Source organism: Ursus americanus, chromosome 6, assembly GCF_024610735.1.
Source record: "Ursus americanus isolate L20-20 chromosome 6, mUrsAme1.1.p, whole genome shotgun sequence".
Classification (NCBI taxonomy): domain Eukaryota; kingdom Metazoa; phylum Chordata; class Mammalia; order Carnivora; family Ursidae; genus Ursus; species Ursus americanus.
The window spans coordinates 32,218,651-32,232,901 of NC_142132.1; positions in this window are offsets into that span (position 1 = coordinate 32,218,651).

Here is a 14,251-nt window from a genome sequence, read left to right on the forward strand (position 1 = left end):
CTTTTTTTTTTTTTAAGATTTTACTTATTTGACAGAGTAAGCGAGAGAGAGAGAAAGAGAGAGAGAGAGAGAGGGAGAGGGAGAGGGGCAAAGGGAGAAGATGGAAGCTGTGAAGCAGGCTCCCCACCAAGCAGGGAGCCCGATGTGGGGGCTCAATCCAGGACCCTGAGATCATGAACTGACCTGAAGGCAGATGCTTAACTGAGCCACCCAGGTGCCCCTATGTTTGCAACTTTTTCTAAGTTTAAGGTCATTTCCAAAAAAAAAAATGTTTTCAAGATACCTCCATTTCCTCACCTCCCATTTACTCTGTTCTAGCTTCTGTACACTATTCTTTAGTCTCATTAATGACTTTCTCATTCTTGATCCAATAGAAAGTTTTCAGTCACAATCTTGCTTGATCTTTCAACAGCATTCATACTGATCACTCCTTCCATGTTGAAACACTCCTTTCTCTAGCTTTTAACTTTTTAAAAGAAACACTCTTTTTCCTTAGTTTCCATTACTCTATTGTTGCCATAGTCTCTAGGTTTTCCTCTTACCTCTTTGGCCACCTCTTCTCAGTTTCTTCCTAGGAAGGCAGGATTTCTTCCCTCTTTAATGAAATTTCCTAACAGAATAGTCTGAAGCCTCTTCTCTTCTCATTCAACCCTCTGTACTCCAGGCAATCTCATTAATTCTCATGATTTAGATGATCATATATAAACTGATGACTAGAATTTAAAGTACCGCTCCTACATTACAATCCAAATATATGACATTTCCATGCAGGTATTTCTAGGCATCATAAACATGATATGACTAAAATAAGTCTCTCCTGGTTTTCTTCCATTGTTTTCTATCTCAATATGTACCACCACCATCCACTCAGTCGCTCCAGATCTGACATGCCAACTGTCTACCCAACACTTCTGCTTGCTGGTCTCAAAGCCACCTAAAACCTAATATGTAAAAGTCTAAATTCATAATTGCCTCCTTTAAATCTATTCTTATTACAATTTTCTACATCTTACTCAACAACAGTGTTGTATATCTAGTTGCATAAACCTATAACCCAAGAGTCATCCTTGATATTTCTCCCTTCCTTATCCCCTTAGCCAAGTACAGTCGGTTCAATTGCACCCTCCCAAGAGATATGTCCAGGTCTAACCCCTAGTACCTGTGAATGTGACCATTTAGGAAAGGATCTTTGCAGATATAATTAAGGTAAGGCTCTTAACATGAGATCATCCTGGATTAGACTTCTCCCTCTCCTCATAAAGCTAATAAATAGGTGTGATGGGTGTCCTTTAAAAAGACAGGGAAAGAAAAGGCACGTAGAGACATGGGTAAGAAGGCCATGTGAAGATGGAGGCAGATATTGGAGTGACATGTCTACCAGCCAAGGAACACTAAGAATTACTTACAGCTAGGGGTGCCTGGACAGTTCAGTTGGTTCAGTGATTTTGATTTTAGCTCAGGATCATGGGATCAAGCCCTGCATCAGGCTCCATGCTCTGCCCCTCCCCACGGTGCGCATGTGTGTTCTCTCTCTCTCTCAGAAATAAATAAATAAATCTTAAAAAAAAGAAAAAGAAGAATTCCTAACAGCTACCATAAGTTAGGAGAGAAGTATGAAGTGAATTCTCCCTCAGAGACTTCAGAAGAAATCAACCCTGCCAACACCTTGATTTCATATTTCTGATCTGCAGAACTGTGACAGAATTAATTTCTGTTGTTTTAAGCCACCTAAGTTTCGGTAACTTGTTATCACAGCCCTAGAAAGCTAATACACAAAGAAGTTACTAAAGTCTGTCTTTCTTACCTCCTACATGTCTTGTATTTTTTATTATAAAATATTTTTATTGTTCTTTTAAAAAATATAATATGGCGTTATCAACTATAGTCATCATGGTTTACATTAGAACTTCTGAAATTGGATAGCTGAAAGATCCTTACATACTTTCAGCTATAATATGAATAAAGTCTGAGGATCTAATGTAAATATCTTTTAAATTTATTCACTTCACACTATATCCACCCACCCAGACTAAATTGCCATCATCTTTTCTGGGTGACAGAATTAACCTCCAGCTGGTCTCCCCACATTCATTTGGGGAAACATCCAAACAATTCTTGATGGCTGCTGCCAAAGTACTTTTTATGAACACAAATCCAATCATGTCACTGCCCTGCTTTTTTAGTCATCATCATGTTAACCTTTCAACCTTTTAAAAGAAACATTTGTTCAGTTTCATTGCCCTATTGCCTCCATTTTTTTTCTCCTACATTTTTGGCTACATTTTTCTGAGTACACTTGGGGAGGGTTCTTCTTCCTTCATCTAAATGTAATGGCTTCCTATTCTCTTAAGACCAAAGACAAAATCTTTTCTCATGACCTACGAAGCTCTTCACAGTCAATGTACCTATCTAGGCTTCTCTCCCTCTTTTCTCCCCAAAATCCCTGGACTTTAGTCATATTGATCTTCTTTTTATCCCAGCTACTACAAAACTCCTTCTGCAACCTCATATATCTAGGATGTTCTGTATAATGATCTGGGATTTTTGTTATACTAACTTTATTTTATTTTATTTTATTTTTTATTATTTGACACAGAGAGAGAGACAGCCAGCGAGAGAGGGAACACAAGCAGGGGGAGTGGGAAAGGGAGAAGCAGGCTCCCAGCGGAGGAGCCTGATGTGGGGCTCCATCCCAGGACCCCGGGATCACGCCCTGAGCCGAAGGCAGACGCTTAATGACTGAGCCACTCAGGCGCCCCTGTTATACTAACTTTTATCTGTCTCTCCAGCCTCATTTCTCATTTCTCTTCTCCCACTCATCAGGTTTCAAACATATCACCCTTTTCTCTGTTTCTGAAATTATGTGCAAAGCCCCTTCTCCCTAAGGGTCTTCATGTATGTTGGTCCCCCTGCCTAGAGGGCTCTTCCCCACCTTGTTGACCTGGGCTAACTTCTACTCTTTCTTCAGGACTCAGTTTGTTTATTATTTTTCAAGTAGTTTCCATGCCCAGCATGGAGCCCAACATGGGGCCTGAACTGATGACCCTGAGATCAAGTGTTGGCTGCTTAACCAACTGAGCCACTCAGGTGCCCTCAGGACTCAGTTTTAATGTTAACCTCCTCAGAGAACTCTTCTCTGACTTCCCCTCTAATTGATTATACTCCAGTTATATGCTATCAAAGCACCCTTTTTCTTTGTAGCCACTGTCACAGCTCCAATCTTATAGCATTTTGGACTAGCATTTGTATACACACACGCACACGCACACTCACACACATAGCTCCAATCTTATAGCATTTTGGACTAGCATTTGTATACACACACGCACACGCACACACACACTCACACACACTACACTGCAAGCTCTATGAGGAGGGAGATTATGTCTGTTTTGTTCACCTTCTTAAAGAGGCAATAATAACTAGCACAGTGCCAAGGACACAGTAGCTCTTCAACAAACATTTATTAAAGGAATACACAAATAAATGGATGAATAAAACTGCCATCAAAATACATATCTAGGGGTGTCTGGGTGGCTCAACCATTAAGTGTCTGCCTTTGGCTCAGGTCATGATCCCAGGGTCCTGGGATCGAGCCCCGCATCGGGCTCCCTGCTCCATGGGAAGCCTGCTTCTCCCTCTAACACTCCCCTTGTTTGTGTTCCCTCTTTCGCTGTCTCTCTCTGTCAAATAAATAAATAAAATCTTAAAAAAAAATACATATCTAGGGGTACCTGGGTGGCTCAGTCAGTTAAGCGTCTGACTTCAGCTCAGGTCATGATCTCAGGGTCCTGGGATTGAGCCCCAAGTCGGTCTCCCAGCTCAGTAGGGATTCTGTTTGTCTTTCTACCCCTCCCCCATCTCGTGCACACACACTCTCTTTCTCAAATAAATAAATAAAATCTTTAAAAAAATACATATTTAGTACCCAGGAAATTCCCAACTCAATAGATTAAGCATATCTATGATCCTCAAGGCCATTGTTCAGAAACTGCCTGAAGCTGATTCCTATTTACACTCTTGAATGCATACAATTTCATCTTCCATGGATAAATGTTTAACCTAAAGATGACTTGTGTTATTTGAATAGGCACTAGTGATACCTAAAATAACCACAAGTTATCCTCACTATATACTGATCTGAAAGTTTTGATAAACTTATGAGGTTTGATGATAAACTGATTAAACAAAAATGTGGTCAATATGTCCATCAGAAAATCAGTTGACAAGACTCAGAATAAATTTGATAACAAAATCCAAAAGAAAATTCTGTAAAGTAATGGGAATGAGCAACCTTCTGTCGGACCATGTGACTTGGATTGGTACTGAAATCATCTTCAATGTCCACAAATGGTTTAAATTCCATGCATGCCTGGTAAAGCCTCAACTGGTAAGAGGGGGTGAGTATGTCTAAGATTGTAGAGTATAGCTAGATAACAAGTATTGAAAGGATGTGTATTACAGATGAACTCAGCAGGATAAGATATGTGCAGGAAATAAATGATAGTAAAATCACAAAGCAGCTGCTGTTTGGTAAGCTGCAGAGGGACAGCCACAAACCAAGAGACAGATGAAATGCTTTAGAAATGCACACTGATCGTTTGGAGAAGCAAACTGATGCCACATATTAAGAGGCACTGTAATCCTACTCCTGGGAATCTCTCATAAGGAAATCATTCAAAAGAATAAAATAAAAGCTACACAAAGATGCTTATAGCAACATATTTAATAGTTAAAAGTTAAAACTTACTGAAATTGTCAGGGTACCTGGGTGGCTCAGTTGGTTAAGTGTCTGCCTTCAGCCCAGGTCATGGTCTCAGAGTCCTGGGACTGAGCCCCACATTGGGCTCCCTGCTAAGTAGAGAGCCTACTTTTCCCTGTCCCTCTGCCCCTCCCCCTGCCTGTGCTCTCTCTCGCTCCCTCTCTCTCAAATAAATAAAAAAAATCTTTTTACAAAATTAGTGAAATTGTCAATAATACAGGAAGTGTAGGAAAATCCAGTGTATCAGTGAAATAGGCAGATGATTAAATTCATAAAAATGCAGAAATATGGAGAAATTTTAAAAAGTAATATTAAATAAAAGGTAGAGATATACAATGATGTATCGTAATTACAATGATGTATTAAACTGCATGTCTAGCTTGATAAGGCCACAAAGGATAGACATGAAAGAAGACTAACGGAGGTTTTTAAAATTTTTATACTCTTTTTATATGAAATTTAAAAAATTGATTCAATGGTGACCTCTACAAGAATGCTCTTGAAATAATTTCCATATACGTGCCATAGCTATGAGTTGTGACAAAACAAGAGTTTTGTAAACATTTTTTATGCTGCAAGAGGGCATTCAGTTACATTCAGAAGAACAAGCATCTATGAGCATCTATTGAGGGGCACCTGGGAGGCTCGGTTGGGACTCATTTCTGCTCGGGTCATGACCTCGGGGGCATGAGGTAAGTCCTGCATCGGCAGGGAGTATGCTTGAAGCTCCACTTGAGATTCTGCTTGAGGTTCCCCTCTGCCCCTCCTCTCTCTCTCCCTCATAAAGAAATAAAATATTTTTTTAAAAAAAGCTACTGACAGACTTGCAAAAAACAGTGACAGGTTCTGCAAATAGCTGCTACTGCTATAATCAAATGAGAATTTTTCCGTAAATTTGGCATAAGGAGGACTAAATTTGTCAAGTGTTAGTATTTTTAGAAATGTTTGGGGCCAGACCTGGAGTAGATTAAATATTTCCCTTTATATTTCAGTGATGTCTTTATTTTTATTACTGAAGTAGAATAGGAAGCCGTTTTATAATAGAAAATAATATAGAAAAGAACTTTTTAGGTATTTTTAAACTATTCTTAACTATTTCAAATTACTTTTCTTTGACTCGTATGGAAGCTGAACCTGTCCCTCACCCCACCCCTCTCCCATATTACTTAGCCATTCACATTCCTTTTTCTTGTTTTCTATTTTTTTGGGGGGGGGGACTAAGTCAAAAATTTCTCTGGTCCAACCTATTTCCAGTCCACTTTAGCGACTAGATAATCCTAAGAAATACTTGTGAATTGAAAGGGGACCATGGAGAAGTGTATACATTATGAGCTGAATGATACTCATACAGTACTTCAAATGTTTAGGGAAAGACAACAGAAATCTCCTTTAGAAGATACGATTATCTTTAGGATATAAGTGTGTGTTGTGACTTCCTGAAGGGAATGTGGTCAACTAGTTCTGTGTCTAGGCTACCTGGGGAGATTGGAACCCTGGTGGCTTGCTCACAATGGGTATGAGAAGGATAAAAGGGGTAGAAGAGAAAAAAGAATAGAAGAATCCAGGATGCTCTATAAGAAAGCAGTAGGGATGAAGTAACCATAGAACAGAAAACCCCTGATCTACAGCTTTTCTGGACACCCAGCCGGCATGACTTAGTCAAATCAAGTGCATGTGTAACCTATGACCAGCAATTCCACTCCTGGTTACACCCTTCAGATGCATTTTCTCATAGATGCCTAAGAAGACATGTTAGAGGATGCCCATTAAAGTGTGTGAGTGTTATTGTTGTTGTTTGAGGTGGGAAGGAATTGGAGACAGTTTAGCTGGAGTACCTATATAATAAGTGGTAGCTGAACCATGACGGAGAACAATGCAACAATTTGTAACAACAGATTAGATACACAGAGCAACCTGGATGGATAAATTAACATACTGTCCGGGTACCTGGGTGGCTCAGTTGGTTAAGCGGTTAAGTGTCGGCCTCCGGCTCGGGTCATGATCTCAGAGTCCTGGGATTGAGCCCTGTGCCAGGCTCCCTGCTCAGCAGGGAGCCTGCTCCTCCCTCCTGCTTGTGCTTTCTCTCTCAAATAAATAAATACAATCTTTAAAAAAAATAGTGTCGAGTGGAAAAGTAAAGAATACAATGTCATTACATAAATTAAAAATACCTATACACAAAGCAGAATTGTATTCTTTTTACAAGAACACAATAAATTTTTAGAATCTATGTTAAATGTGTTAAAATAGTTGTCTGTGGAAGAGAGAGAAAGGAATTGCTGAAAGGAAATAAAACTGAATATAGTACTAAATAAAAAATGCAACAGAGTCTTTGGATGAATAAATGATGATAATGTTTTAAGAACTGAGGAAGTTGTTAATGACCCTCTGCATTCAAGGAGAAAGAAAGAAAAGGAAGAAGGAAGGAAGAAAGAAAGAGGGAGAAAGCAAGCAAGCAGGAAACTCTGACCAGTAATAAGCCTGTGCTCCCTTTGATCACAGGGCTTTGCACATGCTGTTCCATCTGCTAGAAATTATAACCACTCCCCACACCCCCTACCAGAATTACCTATTTTCTTCAGATCTCAAGTCATCATTCCTTCAGGAAAAACTTTCAATGATCTCCCTGACAAGGCCACATCCTGCTATTATGATAGGTCCTAACACTTAATACTTTGGCACTAATTACAACTAAAATTATAGAATTTGAAAACTTCACATCAGTTAGTGTGATTCTTTAATATCTGCTTTCTGCTAGCAGACCACAAGCTCAACTAGGGCAGGGATGGTATCATTTTTTTTTTTCAGCCCCTGACACAGTCGCTGATATAGAACAAGTAGCCAATCAATATTTGTTGGATAAGTGAATTAATAAAAGGATAAATGAATGAATTGACAAGAATCAAGATAGGAAAGGAGAGTCAAAAGTGGAAGGACTGTGTAAGAAGCCTCACAGAAGTTCTTGAAAGTATTTGCCAAAAAGGAGGGAATATTTCTTAAGTTTACTACACCTTTTCCACTCTGGGTGCTAAATATACATTATCTCACAGGCATTGTTACTTCCGTCTTAAAAATTAGTAAAAACAAAGTCTGTCTGACCTCCATGTTGTGCTTTTTTCCATGTATCATTGAGAATGTGGGGATTGAAAATTGTAGGAAATGAGAATATTCACCACAAACGCTGACTAGGAGGGAAGGGAAAGAAGAGACAGAGAGAAAGCCAGTGTTTAGCAGAATGCACAGGAGATACTGATTCAACCCAAAAGCAATGACCACTGAAATGGTACTTTTGACTTAAAACCGAAAGTCATCTACTGGAAACAGCTTATCTTTAAAATGGAGAGTAAGAATAGGCCAAAATAGGGGTGCGCCTAGGTGGCTCAGTCGGTTTCGGCTCTTGGTTTCGGCTCAGGTCGTGATCTCCGGGTCATGGGATCAAGCCCTGTGTCCAGCCCCGCATCAGGCTCTGTGCTGAGTGCGGAGTCTGCTTGAGATTCCCTCACCCTCTTCCTCTACCTCCCCCTCTGCCCCTCTCCCTGCTTGCTCTCCTTCTCCCTCTGTGAAATAAATGAATAAAATCTTAAGAAAAAAAAAAGAATAGGCCAAAATAATATTATGCACTGTAATCCTGAAATTTCCAATCTAGATGCATGGATCTCACACTGAAGCCTTTAGGGACCAATATGCCTGATAGATATTAGACAACAGAAAGTAGTGGGGAACAAGAGAATGCATACTGAGTGTGTGTCCCACCTAAAGGCATTCAAAAATCAATTAAAAATCTCTCTCTCTCTCTCTCTCTCTCTCTCTCTCACACACACACACACACACACACACACACACACACACACAGGCTCACTGTTTAACCAAACACAATAATTCCACTGGCTGAGTGTGGGTCATGGGCCTCAAAGAGCTTGTGCCTCTGTGATTGCTCTAAATTCTAGGGAAGAGCTGAACATGTCAAAAAAAAAAAAGTAATAAAAACATTATTCTAAACCATAGTAATCAAAATTTACAATAATCAAATGGGGTACATGATTCTATACTTAGGATTCATCTTAATTCATCAGTTAAATCTAATTCAACAAACTAGTAAATAAAATTTGTAGATAAAAAATAATGACCCAGGTGTTAAGGGTTACAACATGGAATGAGTCACCATCTCTGTACTTCCTTATTTCTCAGTTCAGATTCTACAAAGTTTCAAGAATGGGCAGTCACATGGTTACAAAATAACCTCTCCTCTGCTCAGAAGAAAATTAGTCCCTCATATAGTCCATGATTTACATCTTACCTCATGAACATTCATTCACCTTTACACTATCATAGTCCCGTAACATCCTGTGTTCTAAAAATGCCTCTTGCCTACCTACACAAAAATTCCAATTTCTTTAGTCCTGAGTGACAGGAAAATAATTTGTGTTTGAATTCCAGTGCCCACTCAGGGGTCGATAAATGTTCCTGAACCCAACAATGACTTTTTTAAAGATTTGTTTATTTATTTTAGAGAGAGCTAGAGAGAGAGAGAGTATGCGTGAGTGGGAGGAAGGGCTGGGGGGAGAGAAAGAATCCTCAAGCAGACTCCCTGCTGAGCATGGAGCCCCACCCAGGGCTCATCCCAGGACCCTGAGATCATGACCTGAGCTGAAATCAAGAGTTTTTTTTCCTTCTGGTTCCTTCACATGGTCTTACCTCTGAACCTCTATCCTAATGTTCTCTTCTAATAAAGGCCCCTATTTTTATAAGGATCAAGGCCTACCCTAATGATCTCATTTGATCTCTTTAAAGAATCCATCTCCAAGTATAGTCACAGTCTGAAGTACTAGGGGTAGGATTTCAATATAGGAATGGGGGCAGGGGTGCCACAATTCAGCCCATAACAGAATTAAAGAATCCGTGTTTTCGAATCCTGCCCCAAGTGATTTCAATGTGCAGCTATATTTGAGAGTCAGTGCCCCACATAGGATTCTCAAACATGGCTGTATTAGAGTCACCTGGGCAGCTTAAAAAGAGTAAAAACAGCAATGCTTATGTACCACCCTCAGAGATTTGATTTCATCTGTGTGGGATGGGGTACTGTTAGTTTCCCAAAGTTCCCGGGTGACTTACATATGTAGCCAGGTCTAAACACCACTGTATGACTAGATCTTACAAGGCATTAGAGCTTTCCCCTTGCTCTCAGGGGAAACTTGCTTTGGGGGAAGCCAGCTGCTATGTCATGAAGATACTTAAGCAGTCCTAAGGAGACATCCACATAGTGAGAAACTGAAGCTTCCTGTCAACAGCCAGTAAGGAAGTGAGGCCTTTTTCCAAGACCCATGTGAGTGAGCCATCTTAGAAGTTAATCCTGGAGCCTCAGTAAAGTGTTCAGATGAGTGCAGCTTTGATCAACACCTGGACTTCAACTTCCAGAACCAGAACCATTCTGCTAAGCCACTCCTAATTTGCAAAGCCACAGAAACTGTGAAATAATAAATGTTTATTGTTTTGACTTGCTAAGTTTTAGGGTAATTTATTAAGCAGAAATCGGTAACTCATATGCCCACTAAAACTATAATTCTATTATGATATACACTAACATCCCTAAAGTATGTTTAAAACTAGCTATTTTGGAGCCTGTCCCTTCCTGTTACATCCTTCCCTTCCTTCACTTCCCATTTTTGCTACCTCCAGAAGCCACCAATTTCCTTTTTTTCTGGGTGTTAAAAGGTCCTAAACAGAATATTTAAAAAGTCTCTTTTACCCCTAATGGGCCCAAGAAGGAGATTCCTTATGGGCAGATCTTGATCTTCTTTCTGGAGTGACAGCTGTAGGAGGAGATATTTTAGATCATCCAGACCTCTCAACGTTCTATTCATAAATATCCACTTATTTCACTTAGGTATGCATTTATTCACCCAAGGGGACTTTAATTATAATCAGCAGCAGCAACTTGGAAAAGAAAAGCAATCAGAAACTTGAATGCCACCTAAGCAGGCCTTCTGTGTGTTTATGGTAAGCCCATGTATGAAGTATTTCCAAACACGTAACCAGAGGGAGGACTTGAGCTTTGGTGATGGGTGGAATACAGAGTATTAGAATAAGTAGGGGCATGTTGTGGGAGGTGTGAGATGACCTACATGTTACTTTAGATATTAGTTTCACTCTACAGTCTCTTCCCTGCTATATTTCCCAGCAGCTTTAGAATAGAGGTCTAGAGACAATGTGTCCTTGTTTTACAGAACATTCTTTCACAGAGAGCTCCTAGCAGAGTCTGGTACAGGGAGGGGAGAGAGGAACTGTTGCTGCCAAAGGGACTATCAGAAACCGTACATGACATTGTGCGTGGAATCTACTGTCCCTTCCCTAGAGATTTTGGAAAGCAATGAATAAAATATTGGCTCTGAACAACTAATACAAGAAAGAGGAAATGTCATGTGTTATAAGTTTAATTTATCAACAAAAATCTTAAGTAGAAAAGAACATATGTCAAAACCCTAGGAAGATCCTCTTTAATTTTTTCCTGTCCTATAATATAGGAAAAGAGTTTAAGGCATTTGATCCCTTTTGCTGAAAAAGCACTCCCACTGGTGGAACTAGCATTTTATTACATTTCCCACCTGGTGAATTTTGTTACAGTATATCTATCCTCAGATTCGTTAACTTTAAAATGGAGTTAATATTTATCTCATAAGATTATTGAGGATAAAATGAAATAATTTGTACTTAGGGAAACATTAAAAAGTGCGTTAGAAGTGGTAAGTCTTAGGTTGGGGTCCCCAAATTTGACCCTGAGTCAAGGTCTTATGGGTTGAATTGTGTGCCCCTCCAAAAGATGATAAAATCTTAACCCTCAGTACTTATGGATGTGACCTCATTTGGAAACAGGGGTTGTGCAGATGTAATCGAGATGAGGTCATTAGCATGATCCCTTAATCCAATATGAGGGGAAGATAGCCATGTGAAGACATAGACACAGGGAGAATGTAATGTAAGGACGGAAGCAGAGATTGGGGTCTTGCACACACAAGCTGAAGAATTCCTAGGACTTTTAGTTGTCACCAGAAGCTAGGAGGGAAGCATGGAAGAGATTTCTCTCTCAGATTCCTAAAAAGGAACCAATGCGAGAGAATAAATTCGTTACATCATGGAACTTGTGGTACTTTGTTATGGCAGCCCCAAGAAACTAATAAACAAGGATTTAAGTGCAAGTGGTTTATTTTAAAGAACAGTCCAGAAACCACTGATAGAAGGGCGGGGAAGTGAGACTGGGAAGAGAAGGACAGTGAGAGAGTAGGCTGATGAGTAGGTTAGCTTTGTAGGTGGAGCTCATTCCTTCTGTGGATCTCTGGGAGACAATGTGGAAGATGCCTCAGAGTCATCCTACTTTTGTGGAATGAGGACATTGGCATATTGTTTAGTATAAATACCGGTGTATTAGTTTTTTTTTTAAAGATTTTATTTATTTATTTGACAGAGAGAGAGACAGCCAGCGAGAGAGGGAACACAAGCAGGGGGAGTGGGAGAGGAAGAAGCAGGCTCACAGCGGAAGAGCCTGATGTGGGACTCGATCCCAGGACTCTGGGATCACGCCCTGGGCCGAAGGCAGACGCTTAACAACTGAGCCACCCGGGCGCCCTGGTGTATTAGTTTTTGATGGCAGTTGTGACAAATTGTCACAAATTTGGTGGTTGAAAACAACAGAAATTTATTTTTCAGATTTTTTTTTCTTTAAGGAATCTCTACGCCCAATGTCGGGCTCGAGCCTACAACTCTGAGATCCAGAGTTGCATGTTCTACTGACTGAACCAGTCAGGTGCCCACAAAATTCATTCTCTCACAAGTTGAGAGGTCAGAAACCAGAAATCATTATCACTGAAATCAAGCTGTCAGCAGGGTTGCGCTCCCTCTGGAGGATCTAGGGGAGAATCTGTCCCTTGCCTCTTCCCCTTTCTGGTGCTGAGGCATTTCTTGATTTGTGGCTATAGCACTACAATCTCTGCTCTGTAGTCACATTACCTCTTCCTCTTCTGCCTGTGTGAAATCTCCCTCCTCTTAGCTCATATACAGCACATGTAATTCCATCTAGGGCCTACCTGGATAGTCCAGCATAATCTCCCCATCTCAAGATCCTCAATCACACCTCTGGCCATATGAGGTAATATTCACAGGCTTTCGGGATTAGAGCCTGATATCTCTGGAGGACATTTTTCAGCCTACCACAATTGCTATGTTTATCCTTCAGCTCACTTTATCATTGGTTAATGGCTGCTCTCAGGAGTGAAAATTCTTTGGCACTTGTGGCCTGCTTTGCAGGGTTCATGAAAAAGTCTTCAGGTGAAAAGTTGCAAACACTTGTAGAGGATTTTTTTCTGCTTGTGCGTAATAAGTGCTGAGAGGATGTTGGTGGGATACCAACAACATCTGTTATATTATTACTTTTTGGCATCAGTCTTTTGTTTACAATTTTAATTCCATAATTAATCATCAGTTGTAATTAGGTTATTAACTATTTTAACCAAATTTCCTCATGGGCCATAATAAAAATTATCTGCATTACCTGTGTGATCTTGCTCAGAATATATTATCCCATCTATATGAACTTTATCCTTTCTATAAGGGTCCATTTAAGTATATATTGCTCTGTCATTTCTTCCCAAGCTTTTCTTTCTCTTTTAGCACCTATACAATCTCTTCTATTTTTAAAAAAATATTTAATTTGACAGACAGCACAAGCAGGGAGAGCAGCAGGCAGAAGGATAAGCAGGCAAAGAAGCAGGCAATGGAAGAAGCAGGCACATGTGCAGAGCAGGGAGCCCAATGTCGGGCTCTATCCCAGGATCCTGGGATCATGACCTGAGTCGAAGGCAGATGCTTAACTGACTGAGACACCCAAGTACCCCTACAAACTCTTCTATTAATCTCTATTTGGTCATGCATAATTATCTTTCTCAACTATATCGTGACATTGCTAAAGGAAGAGGCCATTACATATGTATTTTCGAATTCTTGATGTCTGAATTTTGGAGATTTACATTTATAATCTGGCACCATTTAGTAATTACTCATTAGGAAACATGACATCTCCTTTGAGACTATTATGTGCTTTTATTTATTTATTTTTTTAAAGATTTTATTTATTTATTTGACACAGAATGAGCAAAAGAGAGATCACAAGCAGGGGGCATGGCAGAGGCAGAGGGAGAAGCAGGCTCCCTGCTGAGCAGGGAGCCTGTTATGGGGCTCGATCCTAGGACCCTGGGATCATGACCTGAGCCAAAGGCAGACACTTAACCTCTGAGCCACCCAGGCGCCCCTATTATGTGCTTTTAGTTTTAAGGTCCCTTGTTACAACTTACGTGAATTATCTTGTGGGACAGGAGCACCAGAAGCCTTATTGTTCCATGCTTATTTAGTGACATTTTTCAAATCAGTTTATTATAGAGAATGGTCAAGAAAGCCCTAGCTTGTGTCCCAAGATCTCTGGAATATTGGGATTCTAGCTGT